General features: G+C 53.7%; 1 pseudogene; it reads right to left on the bottom strand.

The window, feature by feature from the left end:
- Positions 1-208: 208 nt before the first annotated feature.
- On the bottom strand, positions 209-5,352 carry LOC118630033 (annotated as a pseudogene).
- Positions 5,353-6,482: the final 1,130 nt, after the last annotated feature.

Raw genomic sequence — 6,482 nt, 5'->3', positions numbered from 1 at the left:
ATATATTTTTTAAATGGCTAAATCCATTTATTCCAAAATAAAACAAAACAAATAGGCATCGAATCAACCCCGTCCCTGCCTCCTTCCTCTGTCCCATGTTATCAATAAGTAAGTTTACTCTTGTATTATAATAATAGGACAGGGTGATGGGGATGGGGTAGCAGGAACTGGGTAGGGACAGAGCCCAGGCGCCCCTTCTCCAGGGTGATCAAGCCTGGGAACTCCAGGGGGCTCTGCATTGCACACAGCAGGGGGTGATCTGTCCAGCAGTGAAGTTCTCAAGTGTAGCAGGGCCGGGCTCCACACTGTCAGAGAGGCTCACCATGCAGAGATCACCCAGGCTATGAGCAGCTCCAGTAGCCTGGGAGGCTGGGGGTGCTGTAGTGGGCTCCCCAGCAGGGTTCTGGGCAGCCCACAGGAACTTGCCATACAATTCATTACGCTGGCCTCCAGCTCAGGGGTACCTCCAGCTCCTGCAGCTCCAGGAGCTTCCCCTTCATTTCCTCCTCCTCTGGAGCCAGCCTGCTAATGCCCCCCTCCTCCTCCGGGTGGCACTTCTTCAGTGCTGCCCTCTGATTCTGGTCAAAGCTGATCATTGTTACTCTCCAACTGTGTCCATCTCTCCAGACAGCTGAGTGCAGCGATGCTCCAGCTCCTTCAGATCCCCCTTCTCTTCCATGAACTCTGTAAGTAAGGTGGCTCTGCAGCTCGTCCATGGCCACCTGGAGGGCCTGGTGGGGCTCCACAGGTACACTGTCCCCCCGCCTTCCTGCTGGGTCTCCTCATGCCGCTCATGCTGCTGCCCACACAGCTGTGCCTGTTCTTCCTCAGCCCTGCAGAGGCCTCTCAGCTATCTGGGTCCTCCGGCATGCTCAGCCTTGGCCGGGGAGCCTCCTCGTCCTTCTCTCTGCCATCCAGTCCATCTCCTTCCCCAGGCAGAGCCATGAGCCTCAGCTGGACTGTAGCCGCTGGTTCTGGGCTTGACAGCTTCCAGGAGCTCCTGGGTCTCCTGAAACTCTTGGTGGGCCATCTTGGCCTCTACCTTGCCTCGTCTTTCTCTTTCTGATGCTTCCCCATGAGCTGGGTGTGCGGCAGGATCTGCTTCTGCAGTATTTCTGTCAAAGGCGAGCTGCTGATAGGCGGCCATGTGCTGTGGACAGGTGACCATGTGCTGGTGCAGATAGTTTAAGTAGGTCCCGCTGCTGCTGCTGCAGAAGCTAAGCCTCAGGGCTCTTCAGCTCCCGCAGCTTCTGCAGCTGGCTCAGCTTCTTAGCCAGCCCCTTCTCGACATACTGGTGCACCTGAAGCATGTCAGTAGTCACCACATTCTTGTTGCTCAGCCTGACGAAGCTGTCCTGCATCTCTGCCAGTTGCTCCTTGAACGTGCGGTTCTGGAAGAAGATGGCTGATGGTGGTGTGGTCGCTCTGCATGTTCTCCAGAATCTGCTTGCGTATCTCCGCCCGCTCGCCCCCGCACTCGGCCTCCCACTCTAGCTCCAGCTAGATTCAGGCGACCCAAAGCTGCATTGTTCTGAACCCGGCACGCAGCCGCCCCGCCAGGGTCTCCAGTTCCTTTTGTAGCTGTTCCGCTTTGGCTTGTAGCCGTGGTTCCACCTCCGAGGGCCCTGCTGGGGGCTCTTGGGGTGGGGGCACAGCTAGCTGGTTCCTCAGTTTGGCCACGCTGGTCTCCAGCTCTTGCACCTGACTCATGCTGTGTCCCCTGTCCTCCCTCAACTTGCACATCTGCTCTGACATCTGCTGCATCTTCCAGTGCCAGATGGCATTCTCTCCTTTCAGATTCTCTGCATGCTGGTCTCTCTCCACCTGTAGCGACTTCAGCAGATCCTTAAGCTGCTCCACACAGGTCCCCAGCTGTGCCCGCGCGTCCAGAGCCTGCTGTAGCTGCTCCTTGCTATCAGGGCTTTCAGGCTGACTAGACAATTGTTGCAGCAGGAGCTCTGGCAGCTCCGGTTTCTTTCGCAGTTCTTCCATCCTGCGCTGCATGGCCCCCTTGTCGGTCGCTGGGACCGAAGCTTCTCCTGCAGTTCCGAGATCTCCTGCTCCGGTCTGCGTTAGTTTTGTTGTTCTGGTACAACTCCAGCTTTAGGGCATCAGGATTTTTGGTTAGATCTTTGCTGTACCTGTCCGCCCATTTCTGCTGTGTGCAGAGGGCACGGGGAGTCTGCTCCAGATCTCCTGCTGGGAGGACGGCGGGAGACCAGCCAGATCCCCCGCCTTCCTGGGTTTTGCCTGGCTGCTTGTTGAGTACAAGCCAGGGCTGTCTGTAAGTCTGTCTTCTCAGACTCTAGAATCCCCTGCGGTCTGGATATGAATCTGAAATTGCTCTCTCAGAAGCCCTTGTTCCTTTGCGAGCTTTTGCTTATATTCCTGCTTCTCTTTTTCTAGTTGATCTGTAATTTCCTGGTTGTGCTGTTTCTCCAGAGCCTCTATATTAGCAGAAGATGCTGGTCCCTCCGCACTGACGAAGGATGCAGACTCGGGTAGGAGACCGTCGAGCTGCTAGGAAAGCTGACGCAGGCCCAGTAGATGAAAATGTGCTTTCAGACAGGGCAAAGGGACCATTTTCAGGAACATAGTTCCAAGTTGATGAAGTAGCACTGGAAAGGACACCACCAGGTGGCATGGTGTCATCAGAAGACAGGGCTGCAGGAGCAGTATGGTCTTTGGGCGCTGACAACCATCAGAAGTGGCTGCCTCAGGGCCCTGCCATTTTAAATCTTTTTCTTCTTAGCACCTATAGGAACACTCACACCTCCCTGCTGCAGAAATTCTCTCAACTTTTTCCTGGCCTCGGCCAATTTGTTCTGGGCTTCTTCTGACCTCTCGGCAAGGGGACACCACCTTGTATTTTGAATGTGCTCTTTAGTAGAGCACGTGCCAGGCCCTGGGCACCTTGTTCCCAGGGTTCCTTGCTATCTATCCCCTGTCCTGGGCAGGGGGCTCCGCTCCCTGAGGTGCGTAGTCCCCATCTTACCTCCCTCTTTGATCCTCTCCTGCTGAGGGTCTTCTGGGGTCTCTCTCTCTTGAACTGGTGATCGATTCTTTACCTGTTTGCTGTTCTCCCCAGTCGGAGGGACTCTCGTGGCCATCTGGCCCCCTTACCCCTGGACTCCTGAGATGGGTACCTGTGGACCATGAGAGAGGATGGCGTATAGTGAGGAGAAGGGGCCCCAAGATAAAGTGGGGGGTGCATGAGGGTGGCTACCAGAATCTGGATGTGGTCTGGGGGTAGAAGGGAAAAGGCAATTAGGGGGACAGGGGACAGGGGGTCCCTGACCAGTGTGGAACCCAATGGTAAAATGGATGAGACAGGGGGTTTCTCTGTTGGAGGCGATGAAATGGAAAGTGGAAGGTGAAGGCAGTGTCACTGATGACCCCGTGGGTGTAAGGTGACCAAACAGAACTGACTTCCCTTTGTCCCCACACACAATGTCTGCTTCCGCGGTTGCTCTGTCGCGGCCATCGGAGCAGAGATCTGCTGTAACTTCCCCATGACCTGACTTTTTATTTATTTATTTATTTTATTAATTAATTTTTGTTACAGATGTTTCTCCTTTTTCCCCCACTGATTCCCCCCTCCCCCTCCCTCCCTGCCCTTTCCCCAGTTTGTTGTCCATGTCCACTGCTCATGCATACATGCATATAAGTTCTGTGGTTTATCTCTCCCCCACCACCCCCTCTTCTGGGGATTGTCAGTCTGTACCCCGCTTCCGCGTCTCTGGGACTACCCCATTCCTCAGACTGTTATGTTCATTATATTCCACAAATAAGAGAGATCATATGAAACTTGTCTTTCTCTGTTTGGCTTGTTTCACTTAGGATGATACTTTCAAGGTCCCTCCATGCCGTCTCAAAGGATAAGAGATCTTTCTTTCTTACAGCTGCGTAGTACTCCATCCAAACTCGTTTTATGAAGCCATGACCTGACTTTTAAAAGAAGGCTTGTGCTGGTGTGTGCAAGAGACGGACGCAGGGTATCTCAGGGACCGGCAAGCCCGGCAGGGGTCCCGTTCCCCGTCCCTGCCTGCATGGCACCCCACATGCCTCCTCCGATCCTTGCTTTCACAGCCCCTCACCGGCGGTTCTCGGGGTCGTGACAAGGCCAGGCTGCCCTGGAGTTCAGTGGGCTAGCTAGGAAGAGGGACACCTGAGTCTCGGAAGAGAATGCTCAGCTCTTCAAGAGAAAGTTGGTCCTGTGCTGTGGTAGGGCGGCTCAGGGGAGCTCTCCAAGGTGGGAAGAACCAACCCAGGGACAATGGTGATGGCTGGAGTGGGGGACTCTCTCAGCAGCTCTGGGTCTGTAGCATTTGGGTAATAGCCCTTGACCCCACTGCCTCCTGCCGGGTCCTACCCGTTTCCCTGGAGTCACAATCCAGTCTTTCCTGAGAATCCCCACTGACTTCTCTGTTCTCATTGGTGTAAAGAGGGTTAGAGGAAAGGAAAGACCAGAGTCACGGGCCTTTTTGGCCTGGGCCTACGGTTCCCTACCTCGTTGACATGTTCTTCTGTAAATGTTGGTACATTTCTGAACTAGTAACAAGAACACCGCTGACACACACGCACATGAAACCCAATCCCCAGAGCTCACTACAGTGCAGTCACCAGCCACATTCCTTCTTCGTCTGACGCGCGCTGCAAAGAGCGGGAGGCTCTGTCTGGAGTTCCAGGCCCGTGCGGAGCTTTGGGACAGTCATAAAGGGTTAGTGACTGCAGGGAAGGGGACACAGAGGGGCACATATACCTACGTCACCAGCCAGCCTAGCAGAACCCACCACCCCTCCTGGCCTCTAGGGCCTTCCACCCTTCTCTGGGGCTTCCTATTTTTCACCTCCAACCTTTCAGTATATATGTGTGTGTGTGTGTGGATGTACACACACATACACACACACACATACACACCTATAAACCCGATATTCCATGGTTCCCCTTACCCCCCTCATAATATAGGCTTGGACACCACCTGAACCTGTGGAGGTCTGAAGGGTCTTCAGGACCCATTTCAAATTTCCTGGCACTCTTAAAACAAAAAGACCCAAAACCTTTGGACAGTAAAATCCCCTGACAGGAAGTGCAGATACCGTAAGCACAGAGGGATGGGTTTTCACCCACTCAGCAGTGTGCATGGGGTGAAACTACCACCTGCGTCAAAAACCACTCTGTTTGCCTACAGGCCCCCTTGGTCACTATCAGGACCACCTCTCCCGTCCTGCCCCTGAGGATAACCTCCTCCTGACCCTGAACAGCGCTGGTTATGTCCACCAGGCACAGTCTGATGCCTTTCCTGCTATTTATATCCTCGCAAATACCTTCCCAGAGTACTCCGATGCGCATTCCCATATTAGAAGAGGAAACGAGAGAACACGGGCTAGCTGTGCTCCTTGCCAAGGTCACGACACTAGCGAAAGGCAGGGCCGCGTCCAGGCAGGGACTCCGCCCGGTGTCACCTTCTTCAGCCACTAAGCTGTGCTGTGGAACCTGACGGTGTCCGGAAGACTGGCCAGGTCCACGCAGCTGGGGTGTTGAGGAGTGGGCACCGGGCTCCACGTGCTTCGGGGGGCCTCACACACCCCGCATTCTCCCCTCGTGTGGCTCGGGCGCCGGGAGGTGTGAGGCTCCGCGCAGGGGAAGGACTTGCTCCAGGGCCTCGGGTGCCACGGGGCAGAGTCAGAGTTGAGTCCAGGGCAGATTGCGGACCATTATTTTCTTCTCCATTTCATGGAGCATGAGAGGAAACTGAGGCCAGGTGGGGCTACATGAGTCATAGTCAGCGCCTTCCGGGGGCCCCGAGCAGCATCCGCACCTGGTTGGGGTTGGACTGCGATGAAGTCCTAGGGGGCCCGCCTCTGTACTGAGTATTTAGATGCTACTCAGACCCTCAGAACCTTCGCCTTCACAGAAAAATGTGAACACATGCCTCTAGTATCTTTTTATTTACATTATTATATACATATGTGCTACCGTAGTAAAGTATTGTGCATATTATTAAAAATATGCTTATCAGTTTTTTTATTCTCTAATAAGGCACTTTTAAATTCTCTTTCTTGCCCTGGCCGGTTTGGCTCAGTGGTTAGAGTGTCGGCCTGTGGACCAGAGAGTCTCGGGTTCAGTTCCCACTAAGGGCATGTACCTGGGTTGCAGTTTGTCCCCAGCCCCGGCTGGGGTCGTGTGGGTGGCAACCACTTGGTGTCTCTCTCTCACATCGATGTTTCTCTCTCTCTCTCTTCCTCCCTCTCTCCCTCCAGCTCTGTCTGAAGATAAATGCAAAAATGTCCTCAGGTGAGGATAAAACAAACAAAAAATAAATACATAAAAATAAAATTTTCTTTCTTTTAAATTACAGAAGGGGGGTATATCCTTCACTCTCACAAAATGTTATGATTTAAAAAGTTCCTAACCCACAGAATATACAACCAAGAGTGAACCATGACGTAAACTCTGGGCCTGGAGTGGTTGAGACGTGT

The sequence above is a fragment of the Molossus molossus genome, unplaced genomic scaffold (genome assembly GCF_014108415.1).
Source record: "Molossus molossus isolate mMolMol1 unplaced genomic scaffold, mMolMol1.p scaffold_m16_p_14, whole genome shotgun sequence".
NCBI lineage: Eukaryota > Metazoa > Chordata > Mammalia > Chiroptera > Molossidae > Molossus > Molossus molossus.
The sequence above is the reverse complement of the archived record's forward strand: the minus strand, read 5'-3'. Positions and strand labels throughout refer to the sequence as shown.